This window comes from Salvelinus sp. IW2-2015, linkage group LG26 (assembly GCF_002910315.2).
Source record: "Salvelinus sp. IW2-2015 linkage group LG26, ASM291031v2, whole genome shotgun sequence".
Taxonomy (NCBI): Eukaryota; Metazoa; Chordata; class Actinopteri; order Salmoniformes; family Salmonidae; genus Salvelinus; species Salvelinus sp. IW2-2015.
In genome coordinates this window covers 36681955-36699036 of record NC_036866.1, presented here as the reverse complement: position 1 = coordinate 36699036, position 17082 = coordinate 36681955, and the positions used below count along the sequence as shown (strand labels likewise).

The following is a 17082-nucleotide window of genomic DNA, read 5'->3' as shown; positions in this document are numbered from 1 at the left end:
TTTGGACCGGCCAGTGCGGACTGACCAAATTTCAACCACTTTTCAACATCCATGGACGTTCGCTGTTGGTTGGTGCTCAGTAGGTGAGGATGCTTGTTAGAGTAAAATTGAAAGAGGGTAGGTGGTAGGCATCACGGTAAGAGTCAGTAAGAACCGGGACAGGTGACATTAACTGGACAGAGAAAGGAGAGAGAGGCAGAGAGAGGAGAGNGGGGGGTTGTCCAGACGGTTTTCAGTCTTGCTTTGGCATTCAGACGACAGACGGGAAAGAATTCTAATAATTATGAGCTGAACATAACAGTATGCCAGTGGAAGAGAGGACAGTAGCAGGTGACCCAACTGTGGTCTGTGCCTTTTATTGATTTCCCAATTTGGTAACAGAATTACAAGTTTTAATCAATTCATAAACACACTTGATATCATTAAATACACTAACTAATTGGTAGGTCTACCTTTACTTGTTACTTCTGTGAACTTTCATTATCCTCCCTCATGAGAAATTACAAAATATCATCAAGATATGTGGGTTTTACAGAAGGTAGAATTTTATTCTTCCTGAAACTAAATATAAAAGATGTTGTCTAAGACCCCTTTTCCATCTGCTTGACCAGAAATCAAAGCCTTTGCTTATTCCTAAAAGGGAAAATCGTTGAACATTTTATATATGCCTTAATTTCTCTAAAATATAGACTTATCTTTCATTTGACATGCTCCTATAAACTTCACATGTTGGTACTCATGGGTCCTTCTACATGGAAATGCACCCCAGCAATTGACCATTAGATTTCACGCTTTAAATCAGACAATCAACAATGCCTTTGCTGGCACAGCTTTTACCACATTCTTGATGATATAATGACATTTCTAATTCCAGCTCTTTAATATTTCATGGCACACTTAGATATTTGGTTAAGTTGGCAGGAAGGTAGGAGGATAAGCGCTTTATCGTAAAAGTCCCATAGGTCTGCCTATTTTGATTAAGTTGAAGTTGCCCTCATAGAACCGATGAAAAAGTTAAATATGACAACAATGACCTTCAGAGGGACATAAAAGGTTTGAAGAATGAGAATAAGTAAACTGCAGTCAATTTATAGATTAGTAAAAAATAGTCTACACTAACTGGCTATAAGGTGAGATTGTGACTGACCAACTACATGTCAAAAACAACTGATAATATGTCCTGTATATTGCCCTCAATGGGAAGAGCACAATTTTCATTCAAACTTTACAATATTATTGTTTATTGGTACTGGTCTGGTACTGGATAGGACTACCTCAGTGTTCCTTGACGTTATCAGTTACTACTGTAACTGCCACATTAACTCCACAGTAGGCTGCTTTTACACAATATATCCTTTTCCATGAGTCAAAGGAGATTGTTGGCTCAACACTCTTGGGATAATGGTCGAGAGTGACCTCATTTGGAACACTGAACAGATTTGAAAATGAAAGATGGCCGCTTGCTCAATAAATTCCTGAGGTAGCCGTTACAAAACATAACATCAACCATAACAGTTACTGGCACAGGCATGGGCATCAGACATATCCTTTTAAGGCTAACCAAACACACTAGGCTGGGGGGGGTCAAGTTACCATGCTTTTCAGGGGAAATCTGACAGTCACTTCCAGCTGTTTACTTCCTCCTCTACAGGAGTTGACTTTAAACACTTCCTTTCATCTCCCTGGTGTTCCCTTCCATATCCCAGTCAGTCCCTTTCTGTTACCACATAGGTCAGAGGCGCACAGGCACACTCTCTCCCTAGTCATATTAACTAGGGCACACCATAGCAAAATGTTCTGTAAGTCCAGGTAGTCTCTCCCTGTTCTAGTCCATTTTCTTCCGTTTGGTCCCTAATGAACATGACCCCTGTGTGAAGTGGCATAGTGAGAGCTGAGAGAGGTGATTCTATAATCTAGCTCCAACCTGTCCAACTAGACTGCAACAGCATCGTCCTTCAAAATCAGCTGGAGAAGCTGAGTCAGCCTGCAGACTTCCTCCTCTGACTGTATCCCGGGGTCTCTAGGGAAAGGGACTGCAGATCTAGTAGCACAGACCAGAGGGGCCTGGGTTAGCCCAGACACTTAGCAATGTATTTATCACCTATGAACACTGACCCAAGACCTTTGTTCTGGCCTAGGATGACCAGAGCATACAGTACACAAATGGCCTGGCTAAATGCAACATAGTGGAATCAAGCAAAAACCTAAATCAATGATGTAGGCTAAATGCAAAGGATTGCTCTGCTAAGGAGTAAGAATCCATTTGTCCACAGAGGAAACGTCTGTCAGGTTGAGACCTTATCACTTAGCCACAGACTGATTTTTGTGTATGTGCTGATGGTCAAATCTGGGTCAGATAGAGTCATGTACAGTACATTAAGCTAGTATTGCAAAGATCGAGTTACCCAAAACGGCATTTGAGAGTCAAACATGGTTTGACAAGGGCACATATTAAATAAAATCTGCTGATTGATATGGTACATTTTGGCCGAATTTTCTAACATTGAATAAGGCCGTTCTGTTGTCCTTGTGCAATATTTCCCATTCATTGTGCCTAGGGACTTCAATGCTTTGCAGTCAGTTTCCCTCCTGTCTTGAATAATAACATTTTCCAGTTTTTCAGTGTAACCCTGTTGTTGACCTGCATTTCCATAATCTGCATAAATCAAATTGAGATTCCTAGCTTTGAGCAAGAAAACAAGTTGCATTAGAAGCCAGCCTACATCTCTCCCTCACTATGCTGTGGTCTCAAATAGAAAACGGAGACATACCAACAGCCTGGTCTAGGGGTTATGAGGACAGATGTCATGGTCAACTTTTTAGTCCACTTTCGTATAGCCTATGAATAGCTTAGTCTAAACCGTCTACCAGTTACCAATATGAAAAAAATTGGGACTGCACTACAAATGTGTAACCTACTGTGGATATAGGACCAATAATTATCATAGCCAATGCAGAAAGGTCTACCTCATCTCGTGCGTAACAGAGAATGTTTCATGCGAAATTAGACAATGTAACAAGCCGGGTAAAATGTCAACCACTTGCAGTACATGAAACGTCGATTTACATACATAATAGCCAATCATTTATACAATTTAGCTGTTTCATGTGTTACAATGTGGCAAAACCAACAAAAATCGGCAACTGCTAATGTAAACAACGAGTGAAAATGATATTTTGCAGCCGAATGCACGTCAAGATAGAGGAGAAACAGTTCAGAAAAGGTAACGGGTGTGAAGGAGTTGATTATTTAAACAATTTAATCACCAAAGCGTGACATTCCGAAACGTGCAGGAGTAGCCTACTTACCTAGCTACTGTTAGCTAGCTAGAATCTCAGAAAATCGGCACTGTTACAAACGATCCGCGAATGCACCTCTTAGCTTTGGTCCATATGTTTATTGAATCCAGCTGTATATCCGGTAGATATCATATTTCGATTATTCTTGCCTTTTCTATATTCTGCCTGGTATGTATGTAGGTACTGTAGCTATGTTTTATGTGGGCTATACCGTAGCTTGGTTGGGCACATTCAACGAGAAGACGCAACTTGAAAACTGACAGAGGGAGAGGGAGAGCGCATAACGATGTTGAGGGGGTGGCATAAACCTTCAACAATAGAAGCGCTTTTCGAAGACAACATATTTGCGCAAGTATTCCAATGACATACATTAAACCATTATATATAAAAACTAGATTGCTGTAATCAAAGGGAATCGTTCTCATTTTGTTATACAACTCTGAATGTCAGATAACTGCAACGAGAAACCCCTTCAACTGTTCAAAGTGAGACAGTATGTTTTAACTCAGTTTAATCCGATTGGTTTCTTCGAACGTGACGCTAGAGTGGGATGCAGTCAATAGACCAAAACATCAGTAGAGGCAGCCCTTGTGTAATTTTTTCACCTGTCTGTTTGATCGCTAAAATGGCTTGTGACAGCAATATGTGTATGCAGATACCTGCGATGCGGTGAAAGCCTCTAGTGATAATGAGACATTTGTATTTGATAAAAGTGTGCGTGTAGGTGCACATAGGTGTTCCAACAAATTATTATTGTCACCTAGTCTAGAATCTATCTGATGTGGCAGGGCGAGTTTAACAAGCAGTGTAGCACAAAGAACTATAATGGTTTTGGTTATTTAAGGTTAAACTGTAGATGAGAAAAGGCTGAGCGGGCGCAATGCATCTCATCAAACTAAGATTACTGTGTGAGAAAATTATAGGTTTCCCATTTGATCCCACTTGACAAGACATCGCATGAAAAGGCCCAGAGCAGAGAGAGACATTACAGACAAAAATCAACATTGTCACTGTTATACTACTCCTGTTGTTCTATGAATCAAGCATCCAAGAAAATGATGGTGTCAAGGATCCTAACTTGCCCTGCCAGAACAAACACATCAGAGATTCATTACCCTGAAGATCATCAGACCAATAGACCTCCATACGACCACCATAAACTCACATTGCCTCTTGTACTAATAGCATTGAAGTATCATGACTGTTCCAAGGGAAAGGTCAATGGCATGCCGGTGCTGGCTGGCCCTTAATAAGACACACTTCAGTATCAAAGTGACATGTGTTGCAAATTTACAAATGTTCACAAAGGATAGGCAAGACCGGGACAGAACAACCGCTCCAAAAAGTGACTTGTTGAGATAAAGCCAAGATAAACGTATCAAAAATAGGCCCTTATCTGTTCTAACGTGAGTGTTCAGGGGGATTGAATGCAGCTGTGAGCCCACCAAAAACAAGAGCGTATTATGCTGGCAGGAAGAGCCCCTGTAACACACACATACAGTGCATTCGGAAAGTATTCAAACCCCTTTCCACATTTTGTTACATTACAGCCTTATTCTAAAATTGATTAAATTGTTTTTTTCCCTCATTAATCTACACGCAATACCCCATAATTACAAACCAAAAACAGCAAATGTATTACATTTTTTAAACTTCAACATCACATTTACGTAAGTATTCAGACCCTTTACTCAGTACTTTGTTGAAGCACCTTTGGCAATTACAGCTTCGAGTCTTCTTGGGTATGATGCTATAAGCTTGGCACACCTGGATTTGGAAAGTTTCTCCCATTATTTTCTGCAGATCCTCTCAAGCTCTGTCAGGTTGGATGGTTAGCGTCGCTGCACAGTTATTTTCAGGTCTCTCCAGAGATGTTAAATCGGGTTCAAGTCAGGGCTCTGGCTGGGCCACTCAAGGACATTCAGAGACTTGTCCCAAAGCCACTCCTGCATTGCCTTGGCTGTGCGCTTAGGGTCTTTGTCCTGTTGGAAGGTGAACCTTCACCCCAGTCTGAGGTCCTGAGCACTCTGGAACAGGTTTTCATCAAATTATCTCTCTGTACTTTTCTCCGTTCCTCTTTCCCTCGATCCTGACTAGACTCCCAGTCCCTACTGCTGAAAAACATCCCCACAGCAAGATGCTGCCACCACCATGCTTCACCATAGGGATGGTGCCAGGTTTCCTCCGGACGTGGCGCTTGGCATTCAGGCCAAAGAGTTCAATCTTGGTTTCATCAGACCAGAGAATTTTGTTTCTCATGATCTGAGTGGCTTCCGTCTGGCCACTCTACCATATGGAGATGGTTGTCCTTCTGGAAGGTTCTCCCATCTCCACAGAGGAACTCTGGAGCTCTGTCAGAGTGACCATCAGGTTCTTGGTCACTTCCCTGACCAAGGCCCTTCTCCCCCAATTGCTCAGTTTGGCCGGTCGATCAGCTCTAGGAACAGTCTTGGTGGTTCCAAACTTCTTCCATTTAAGAATGATGGCGGCCACTGTGTTCTTCGTGACCTTCAATGCTGCAGACATTTTTTGGTACCCTTCCCCAGATCTGTGCCTCAACACAATCCTGTATTGGAGCTCTACAGACAATTCCTTTGAACTCATGACTTGGTTTTTGCTCTGACATACACTGTCAACTGTGGGACCTTATAGAGACAGGTGTGTGCCTTTCCAAATCATGTCCAATCAATTGAATTTACCACAGGTAGACTCCAATCAGTTGTAGAAACACCTCAAGGATGATCAATGGAAACAGGATACATCTGAGCTCAATTTCGTGTCTCATAGCAAAGGGTCTGAATACTAATGTAAATAAGGTATTTCTGTTTTTCATTTTTTATACATTTGCAAACATTTCTCAAAACTTGTTTTCGCTTTGTCATTATGGGGTATTGTGTGTAGCTTGATGAGGGGAAAAAATTATTTGATCCTTTTCAGAATAACGTAACAAAATGTGGAAAAAGGGAAGGGGTCTAAATACTTTCCGAATGCATTGTATACACACGCACTCGCGCAATTACAAACACATATAATACGTACACACACACTATCAGCTTTCTGCACATTAGAGACCGTGGCTGCTCTCTCTAGGACACAGAAAGGCAGACACTCTCATTGGATGTACTGGATGGCCAAGCTGACTTCCAAACACAGATAGATAAAGGTTCTCTATCTCTGCCACTGATATTGATGCTGCCTGAACTTCCACTTGAAATGTTGACTTGACACGACGTAGCATGTGTGTGAGAGGCTAATTTGTAATTACCTTGCCACTAACCTGGTGGTGTTCTTATGGCATTGACATTTGGGGCGGCAGGTAGCCTAGTGGTTAGAGCTTTGGGCCAGTAACCGAAAGGTTGCTGGGTCGAATCCCTGAGCTGACAAGGTAAAAATCTGTCATTCTACCACTGAACAAGGCAGTTATCCCACTGTTCCCCGGAAGGCCGACATTGTAAATAAGAATTTGTCCTTAACTGACTTGCCTAGTTAAATAAAGGTTCAAATAAAACATCTGTTATTTCATTGGACAGCGGATGTAAGAAATATGTGTTAAGGAGAAAATATGGCCTAGGCTTTAAATTCTGATAACAGTAAAGTAACAGAGAAGAGAGATATGACCAGGTAATTATGCTATAATACACTAAAGGCCTGCTGTATGTCTCAACCACCACCTAAAGTGGTTAAACTGTCACCTCACAAGTAAGCAATAAAAATAGAGAAAAGGGTCAACCAATTTGAATGCCACTGGAAAAAGCATGAAGAAAAATGGCTCTTACAAGACCAAAATGCTACCTCCAGGTATTTCTTATCATGCAGATGATCTGATAGAGGTTTAGGTAGGCCTACAGTACAATGGCAGACAGATGGGCTCCTGGGGCTACACAAACTCGCACACTGACTCCGAGTCAAGTGAAAACAGTAGCCAGTTTAGTAACGTTTTCATTAACGTTTAAACTTCCAACCTTGACCACACAGTGAATCAAGGTCCTGTGTAACGGTTCCATATAAAGTCAAGTAAACAGAAAACGCTGTTCTGCCGTATTACATTAGTTGCCATTTACAGAGCTATGATAATTACACAAAATGAGGGAAAACCAGCTTCTATGAAAAATCCTGCTGTCAAATAAATGAAATGACTATACTGCACAAGCTGTGCATGTTACAAGACTAAAACAACATATTCATTGGCTAGGGTTGAATAGATTTCAAATTGCTGCTCTCACATATCTTAGGTTTAAAACAGATTGCATAATGGACAAATGACCTGCACAGTCTAATGACTCATTGACACCAGTGATCCTACCTACAGATCCATGTCACACACTAGTAGTACCTGCTGTGCTCCCCATGGTGAAGGAGAGCACCTCGTCTCCAGTTTCTTGCCATCGTCACAAGGACATTCCACATATTGTGCCTCAGGTTGCCCTAGTTGTATCTGCAGGGTTTTGCTAGTTAAGCAAACCACAAGGGGCCCAAGAATGTCGACTGACTCCAACTGACTTGAGAGGGAGAGACCTTGCTGGGTGAGGAGCTAATAAAAGAGAGCTACTGAGGTAGAAGAGAGGAGTTGCACAGCCCACTGAGAGGATGACAGTCATTATGAAACATCAGAGAGGATCCACTCAGATCTCCGCAGGTGACATCATTCAGCTGTAACCGCCCCTCATTTTGTTTTGTTTTATGACACCTCTCTTCCACTGAAGATCTGTCCACTACAGACACAGAACATCTGTGAGATCTCACTGTCTCCTGCAGACAAAGGACTCTTACGTATGACAGAGTCCCTCACACATTCCACACGTAACAAAGGAAACATGCATGATGTCATCCCTGCAATCTTCAAAGACATCTACCGGGTAGGACATTGCTCATAATAAAACACATGTTGTCACTCGTGCAGCAAATATACATTCAGCGTGCTGGGTGTGAAGGAGAGAGTGGTGACAGTACTTACAGAGGAAAGGTGCACAGCATAGGTGTCTGGGGTTTGTTCTCTTGCTCTCCCGCCCGCTGTCTATCCTCCCTCCTCTTCTCTTCTCACCACAGTAAGATGCTGTCTGGACCAGTGCACATTGTCATGGCAACCTGAAAGAGGGATTCTCACGTGACCTAGTCACCGAGCTCAAGGATTGGCCAGACAGGGGAAAGGGGGCCCCTCCTCTCAGCGGTGAGATCACACGCCCACTGGCTCACAAAGGGAGGGCTCCCGGGCCGCCTGTAAAGAAACACACAATGGGAAGTCTTCAGAAGGGGTGGGGTAACTGGAGCTAATGCACCAAGGCAACAGGGGAGGACTTGACTGACTGATCGGAGAGGTGTCTGTCTTGTATGTCTGCCTGCCTGCCTGCCTGTCTGTCCACTACTACTGGGCTGGGCTTTGTAATGGAGTGGGCACAAAATGTATCCCCAATACTCTTAGCCTGGCATGATACAGAAATAACACGCATTTAATAAGGCATACCACTGGTCTCATACGTGGCAGCATGACCTGCTGGTCTTACACAGGCTTTCCTACCAGGAGAGAGGCTATACAGTATATATATATATATATATACAGAGAAACCAGATAGATGCACTGCTGTTGTTCAGTCAAATCTACCGTATCTGTAATATTCTACTCTGTGCGCAAATGCAAACACTTGAACAATGTACATTAGATACATGTGAATGGTAAACAATAGATCACATGCTCAGGCAGATGAACACATACACACCCTGACAATGTATAATATACTATCGATTTGACAGAGGCATTGTACAAAAACCAATGTCAGATGATATCCCCCATTACAGAACTCATTGTGTCTACACACTCAGTAGCACAGACCAAGGTTTCTGTTTGAAGTAAGGTAAAATAGTATTGATTGTCCTTTGCTGATAACTCATATCTAACAATAAGTGGTGCATTATGCATAATGGTGAGTTTCCTGAATGAGCAGATTACTGCACACTTACTTTCATCAATAGAATACATTTGCCAGAGCCTCAGTTGAAAAGAGTGAAACAAGCAAGAAGCCCAATGGGCCGGCATAGGACAGGCTGCTGAACAGCATAAGTGCCATAATTACATAATGATAAGAACCTGCTTTAGATTTGCTGACGTTTTACAGGCAAGAAAATTGGAGTTGAGGCTTGTGGGGCTTGGACCAAGTGCAGCTAGCAATTGAAGTGCAGTTAGCTGGTGGCTGGGAAGCTGGGAAAGAACATTCATTCCACTGTTCATGGTGGCAACAAAAGAATTTGAAAAGCGGGTCGGGAGTCTTTTTCGCTCCATTTTGGGAAAGAGGGCGTCTTTCTATTTCACTGTCCCTCCAAAGGATGACATATGTGAGCTGTGATCATGGTTCAGGGTACACCCTGATTCACCCAGACCACAGACACTGATGCAAAGACAATGGTCTGTGATTGGTCCAGTTTGCCAAACCCCGGGAGGAGATGTGAAAGTGTTTCTGGGACATACCGGTGAGGTCATTGTGTAGTCTTTGCCACGAACACACTCATTTTCAGAGCATCTCCATTCTTCGTGAAAGGCACATTCAACACAGAGTTGCTTCCTATCCATTGTATAGTGTAATGGACTTCAATGACCTTCCTTTCTGAAGCTTAAGTTTGACAATCACAACAACAAATACAACCGTTTTCCCAAGAAATCAGGACCACTCCACACAGACATACACAAAACGACCATGCACTACTGCTCGAATAAGGTTCAGCTAAACTTCCCAGGGTTTTCGGTGAACAATTCATTAACTGTCTTGTTATCTCTGATCTGTGTTTGCCGGAGTGAACATACAGTCTTGTGATTGGCTGGCTCTGGCTGGGGTCTTGTTGGGACAGCGGCTGTCACAGCCAATCAGAGAGATTGCTCAAACGCAGCACTCCAGAGTTATGTATTTTCACTTCTAATGCAATACTGTAGCTGGGCAGACAGACTGGTGGAGTGTTAGGCCTACTAATAAAACGTGCTCTCCCTGTAACCAAGGCATCCATTTCTCCAAGGAAACCGACGAGTAATATGAACGTGTAACTCAATATAACATTAATGAAGCATTACTACAGTATACTCTATAATGTTATCTTTTTTTAAATCATTCGTCACACAAAAGTCTTGTTTTCCATTTAGATTTGCCTTTGTGTTAGGTTATTTTATGGTTTGTTGTCATATAAAGTGGTAACGTTACAACTGTACGTGGCTTAGTGGAGTAGACTGTAGAGACTATCCCACATGAGACGATTACCTCAGCAGTCGAAGCCCTTAGCCCTTAGTGAGGAGTGGTCCATCCTGTTGGTCACACGCACACACGCACGCACACACACACACACAAATCAGTCGCAGCCAAATGCATGAAAATCCATTCATTTTCCACTTATGTTGACTTTTCCAAAGAGACAGAGAAGAGCTTTGATCATCAACATAAAAGAGGGTGTAGAACAAAAGACAGTACAGATGGTTTCCTTCCTTCCTAAAGTCAGAGAGTATCGACTGTACTGTTAACTTTTATGGTTTAAATGAACACAATATCAAGTCTATGAATAAAGTGTAACACAATGACTCTCGATATCAAAAGCAAATTTATACATTTTAAGTATAGATTGTATGTTTACTGCTACAGTAAACATGGGGGTGGGTTACAGTCCATTAATGTTAGTGTTCTCCAAGTTTATTGGTCTTGGTGTCTATATTTGAAGCATATCATGTTATGAGTACCAGGCATTTGGTAGCAGCTTGCTATCTTGTTTCTGTAACAGAAAGCCTAGTATTCTTTTTATATACTGTATGTGGATAAACCCAGCCTCGATATGACCAGCGTATGCCAGGCCTGCCTCCTTAGCCCTATTGATTTACATATTGGAAGTGAGTAGGGGACTGACGGGCTCTTTAACGTGTGAGTGGGTGTTGGTGGGCTCACATTCCATTCAAGCTCTCAAGAAAAAAGGTCAGTGTGTGTAGATCTACAGTTACCACACTGCCTTTAGCCCTGAGTGGAACACACACACACACACACACACACACACACACACACACACACACACACACACACACACACACACACACACACACACGGTTGACGCCCTCACACAGTATGAGCCCATGCAGCCTTGCTTCAGGGCACAACCAGGCTATCATCCCCACTGTGTACAGTTGAAGTCGGAAGTTTACATACACTTAGGTTGGAGTCATTAAAACTCATTTTTCAACCACTCCACAAATTTCTTGTTAACAAACTATAGTTTTGGCAAGTTGTTAGGACATCTACTTTGTGCATGACACAAGTCATTTTTCCAACAACTGTTTACAGACAGATTATGTCCCTTATAATTCACTGTATCACAATTCCAGTGGGTCAGAAGTTTACACACACTAAGTTGACTGTGCCTTTAAAACTTGGAAAATTGGCTTTAGATGCTTCTGATAGGCTAATTGACATCATTTGAGTCAATTGGAGGTGTACCTGTGTATGTGTTTCAAGGCCTACCTTCAAACTCACTGCCTCTTTGCTTGACGTCATGGGAAAATCAAAAGAAATCAGCCAAGACCTCAGAAAAAAAATTATAGACCTCCACAAGTCTGGTTCATCCTTGGGAGCAATTTCCAAACGCCTGAAGGTACCACGTTCATCTGTACAAACAATAGTACGCAAGTATAAACACCATGGGACCAGGCAGCCATCATACCGCTCAGGAAGGAGACGTGGTCTGTCTCCTAGAGATGAACATACTTTGGTGCGAAAAGTGCAAATCAATCCCAGAACAACAGCAAAGGACCTTGTGAAGATGCTGGAGGAAATAGGTACAAAAGTATCTATATCCACAGTAAAACGAGGCCTATATCGACATAACCTGAAAGGCCACTCAGCAAGGAAGAAGCCACTGCTCCAAAACCGCCATAAAAAAGCCAGACTACGGTTTGCAACTGCACATGGGGACAAAGATCATACTTCTTGGAGAAATGTCCTCTAGTCTGATGAAACAAAAATAGAACTGTTTGGCCATAATGACCATCGTTATGTTTGGAGGAAAAAGGGGGACGCTTGCAAGCTGAAGAACACCATCCCAACCGTGAAGCACGGGGGTGGCAGTATCATGTTGTGGGGGTGCTTTGCTGCAGGAGGGACTGGTGCACTTCACAAAATAGATGGCATCATGAGGCAGCAAAATTATATGGATATATTGAAGCAACATCTCAAGACATCAGTCAGGAAGTTAGAGCTTGGTCGCAAATGGGTCTTCCAAATGGACAATGACCCCAAGCAAAATGACAAAGTTGTGGCAAAATGGCTTAAGGACAACAAAGTCAAGGTATTGGAGTGGCCATCACAAAGCCCTGACCTCAATCCTATAGAAAATTGTTGGCAAAACTGAAAAAGTGTGTGCGAGCAAGGAGGCCTACAAATCTGACTCAGTCACACCAGTTCTGTCAGGAGGAATGGGCCAAAATTCACCCAACTTGTGGGAGGCTTGTGGAAGGCTACCTGAAACATTTGACCCAAGTTAAACAATTTAAAGGCAATGCTACCAAATACTAATTGAGTGTATGTAAACTTCTGACCCACTGGGAATGTGATGAAAGAAATAAAAGCTGAAATAAATCATTCTCTCTACTATCATTCTGACATTTCACATTTTTTTATTAAAGTGGTGATCCTAACTGACCTAAGACAGGGAATATTTACGAGGATTAAATGTCAGGAAATGTAAAAAACTGAGTTTAAATGTATTTGGCTAAGGTGTATGTAAACTTCCGACTTCAACTGTATTTACAGAGAGGCCTGGCTAATAGATGCTAAAGCCAGCTCTCTGACAGATCTGGAATGCTATGGTGTGACGATGTGCTGTGACACCCTGTGTTGCCCACAACAACGGGCCTACAGAGTGTTGTATGCTGCAGGAGATTTGCAGGCCACATAGGGACTATCGAGAGCCACACCCTGGATGTCTGAACCTCTTACTGGCTGCGCTCCCCACCTGTCATGGCTGATTTACATGGCAGGGCCCCTCCCATCTGGGTGACCAGACTGGAGGCTCATAAAGGGTGGGTGTGCTGATGAGAGCAGTGACACTAATGGGCATGCTCATCAATGGGCCAGTCATTAGGCGCTCTGACACGGGCCACTGAGCATGGAGAGCACACTGCACAGGGCTGCTGGGAACGCAGAGAGAGGGGAGAGCAAGAGCGCTGCTGCAGAGTCCCCATGTGTTACTTATTTGGGGACACACACAGTTTATTGTGAGCCCCGTTTTATCGGATAAACAAGCCTTCCTTTACACACTGAAAAAACAATAAATAAAAGAACAGAGTAAGACTAAATTGCCATTGCCTAACAGTCTGAATCAGAGACAAGGGTTTGGGGTCGTTCTGTCCGTGACCTCTTAATACTCAGTAGTCTAAGAGGGAGCCATAGAACGAGATAAAGGGATTAGTACATGATGCAAGCTGACCCTCCCCTCCTGCAGCCTGCCATTTGTCCTCCAGTCTCCAATGTATTGTCGGCTGACCGGTTTGATGTGACTGTGTTGGTTCTTTGGTATGGCCCATAGACATATTATCACTACTGGGAGCATATGGGCGGGAAATGTCGTTAAAGCTTAACAAACACTCAAATGACACGAGGAGCTCTTCTTACAGACTTGTGTTTGAGTACTGCTGATAAGAATGATCGAATTCCTGGTAGACAACAATTACACCTTAGCAGATCATCTATTCAAACTGAAACCAACTGCACCAGTTCTTATGTCATTTAAGTAATTCATCAGATATATGTACACCGGGAGTTCAGAATTATGACATAATAGGTGCACTTTAGTTTTGTCTCAACATGAATCAACATAACGTGAACATTTAATTTCATCCTTAATCATAGAGTTTTATCCTTAAACAACATAAACACATAAACACACACAAAACATTCACACACCAATTGTACATTATGTACATACAGTATGTAGGATCTTAATTTGATCACTCTTGTGATGCTGCTATCCAGACTAAACCTGAGACAACACTCCATAGTCAACTCCAGTCTGTCTGCGGAGCCAAGACCCAGCAGGCTATCCTCCAGAGAGAGACAGAGAGAGAGATAGAAAGAAAGAGACAGATTCTGTCCAAGTCAGTGGCTTTCTGTGGTCAGTGTCAGAGCTATATTTATTTAAGTAGACCTCAGACAAGGGCTGTGACAGGGCAGGGCTGACACAGCAGTAGTGGTCTGGCAGCGGCCTCACTGACTGGACACAGTCCTCACACGGCCTGTTCTTTATTGGGTCTCTGGGTTCAGTATAGATAGGCCCTAGCCAAGACAGAGAAGTCAGAGAGGTCAAAGGTCGTGGTCAGTGGTCCAGACGTGGGTGACCCAAAGAAACCTCTCCATTTTGGACTTACAGTACATAACTTAATATAGGTACTGTACAGAATAACGGAGGGTGTCGAGGAGTTCATGGTAACTGATGCCTTCTACAGTTATACCTCCAGATACAGTAGACCTTATTCAACAGGTGGAGGGTGCAAAGCTTCATTAGGCACCAAACAAAAGGAAACAGACAGAGAGGGACTTTCTGAACTTGTCCAATAAGAAACAATTGTTTTCGCTTTCCATTACAAAATGTTGTGCTACGGTGTACCCTAATGAATACGACCCTCTTGTTCCCACCAGTCCTATGGTCAAGCACAGAGAGAGACTCAGAGCACATGCTGTTCCCAGCATACAGGACCCATTACAGGGTATTGATCAAGATGCATTAGTCTTTAACTCAACCAGCAGCAGAAACAAAGACAGGCAGCGGGACACTAATTGAATTAGGAGCAGCTGTTCGGTTCCCATTGGTATTCCTCCTCCACTCATGTCATGTTGAGGACAGGGCAGTGGCAGAGCAAGGTTGAGACAGGACAGGAGAGTGGTCTTAGTAGGATTTACAGAGGCTCTCACCGTCTCGCTCTACAAACAAGCAGTAAATGGAATACTAATCACCATGGTTTGATCTGGAGTACAGGGGTCCATGTTCTTATTATCCAATACAACTACAGTTATACGGTGTAGTTAAGAGGACCTTACTCAATGTTAAAAATGTTAAAGAAATCGCCGGATACAATTGAAGCAGGCATTTATTTTGAGAAACTGTATATTCTGTCATGTGTGCGTTCTTGTGTGTAGAGGTGGTTTTGTGGGCATTTGTGTATGTGTGCAATGCACTGTTTGTATACTGTATGTGTACTGTATTTACACTGTATGTATGTGTATACATGTGTATTTGTTTGTGTGTTCTAAGTGTATTACGCCAAAGCTTTGTCTTTGTGCCTCTCTCAGCCGGCCAATCACAGGGTGACCGTCTGCTGTGGCTCAAAGCTCTACCCCACGCCTGGCAAACACGGCTTTAACACAGGATCAGTCACCATGGCAACCAGATCTTCCCGCCGTGGCCTGCGTGAGGATTCAGAGCCCTGTTGGCTGAAACACTGTCGGTGACGTCACTCCACTGGGAACACAGTGAAACATGGCGGGAGACTGCACACACACACATAATCGACAGACAGACAGACACACACATAATCGACAGACAGACAGACACACACATAATCGACAGACAGACAGACAGACAGACAGACAGACAGACAGACAGACAGACAGACAGACAGACAGACAGACAGACAGACAGACACAAATGTGCCTGCCTCTTCAACTGCTTTTCCTAGTATAAGCTCACATTGTCCACACACATCTATGTGTTAATTTGCAGATGGGGGGGGTACAGCGACAGAGACAGACGGGGTAGGATAATAGGCTTATGCCCTGTCCAATCCAACTAATGACTTTGAAGCTATGCTGAGTTACTGTCTCATAGCTAGCTACATAGCCGTCTTTGTATCAAAGATAATTGTGTAGTCTAGAGCGATTTTCTAGGTTAGCTAGCCAGCTATTGTCGTTCTTTTAACGCAACGTAACGTAATCAACACTGCTAGCTAGCCAGCTAGCCCCGAATAGCAGCACTGTAGATACTATTACACTCAACGGAACGACTTGATTAGTGTAGTGTCAACAACGCAGCCACTGCCAGCTAGCCTACAAAGTCAACAACTGCCAGCTCGCCTACAAGTAACAACGCAGCCACTGCCAGCTAGCCTACTCAGCATACTGTATATCTTAATATTTTAGTCAATAAGATTCTTGCTAGTAAGCTACTATTTTAACATTCGAGACGCGTAGTCAACTTGCACAATGTCCTTTGTTCGTAGTCTCTTCTGTAGCCTGTCACTATGTGTCTGTCTATCCCTGTTCTCTCTCTGCAACAGACCATCCACGCCCACACCGCGTGATCGGACCTGAATCTGGTGCCCACCACGCGCACGTGGAGTTGGCTCGCTAGCTCTGAGACTGCCGATGCTGGGCCAACAAGGCAGAGTTCATCTCAGCCTATGCCTCCTCCAGTCCCTCGACTTCCTGGCACTGACGGAAACATGGATCACCACAGATAACACTGCTACTCCTACTGCTCTCTCTTCGTCCGCCACGTGTTCTCGCACACCCCGAGAGCTTCTGGTCAGGCGGGGTGGTGGCACCGGGATCCTCATCTCTCCAAGTGGTCATTCTCTCTTTCTCCCCTTACCCATTCTGTCTATGCCTCCCTTTGATTGCCATGCTGTCACAGTTACCAGCCCTTTCAAGCTTAACATCCTTATCATTTATCGCCCTCCAGGTTCCCTCGGAGAGTTCATCAATGAGCTCGATGCCTTGATTAGCTCCTTTCTTGAGGACGGCTCACCTCTCACAGTTCTGGGCGACTCTTAAGCCT

The 17082-nt window shown here is 43.4% G+C and overlaps 1 protein-coding gene across 7 annotated transcripts in view; it reads right to left on the bottom strand.

Moving 5' to 3' along the window:
• LOC111952935 (protein-methionine sulfoxide oxidase mical3a) overlaps positions 1-17082 on the bottom strand; it is a 136396-nt gene that overhangs the window by 83655 nt on the left and 35659 nt on the right. For 6 of the 7 annotated variants that reach the window (XM_070435255.1, XM_070435257.1, XM_070435259.1 and 3 more), the window contains exon 1: positions 3310-3533. The gene's annotated coding sequence lies outside the window, so the exon portion shown is untranslated. Of the gene's footprint in view, positions 1-3309; positions 3534-8254; positions 8516-17082 lie in introns of those variants that run through there. The other variant, XM_023971963.2, reaches the window with a different exon arrangement.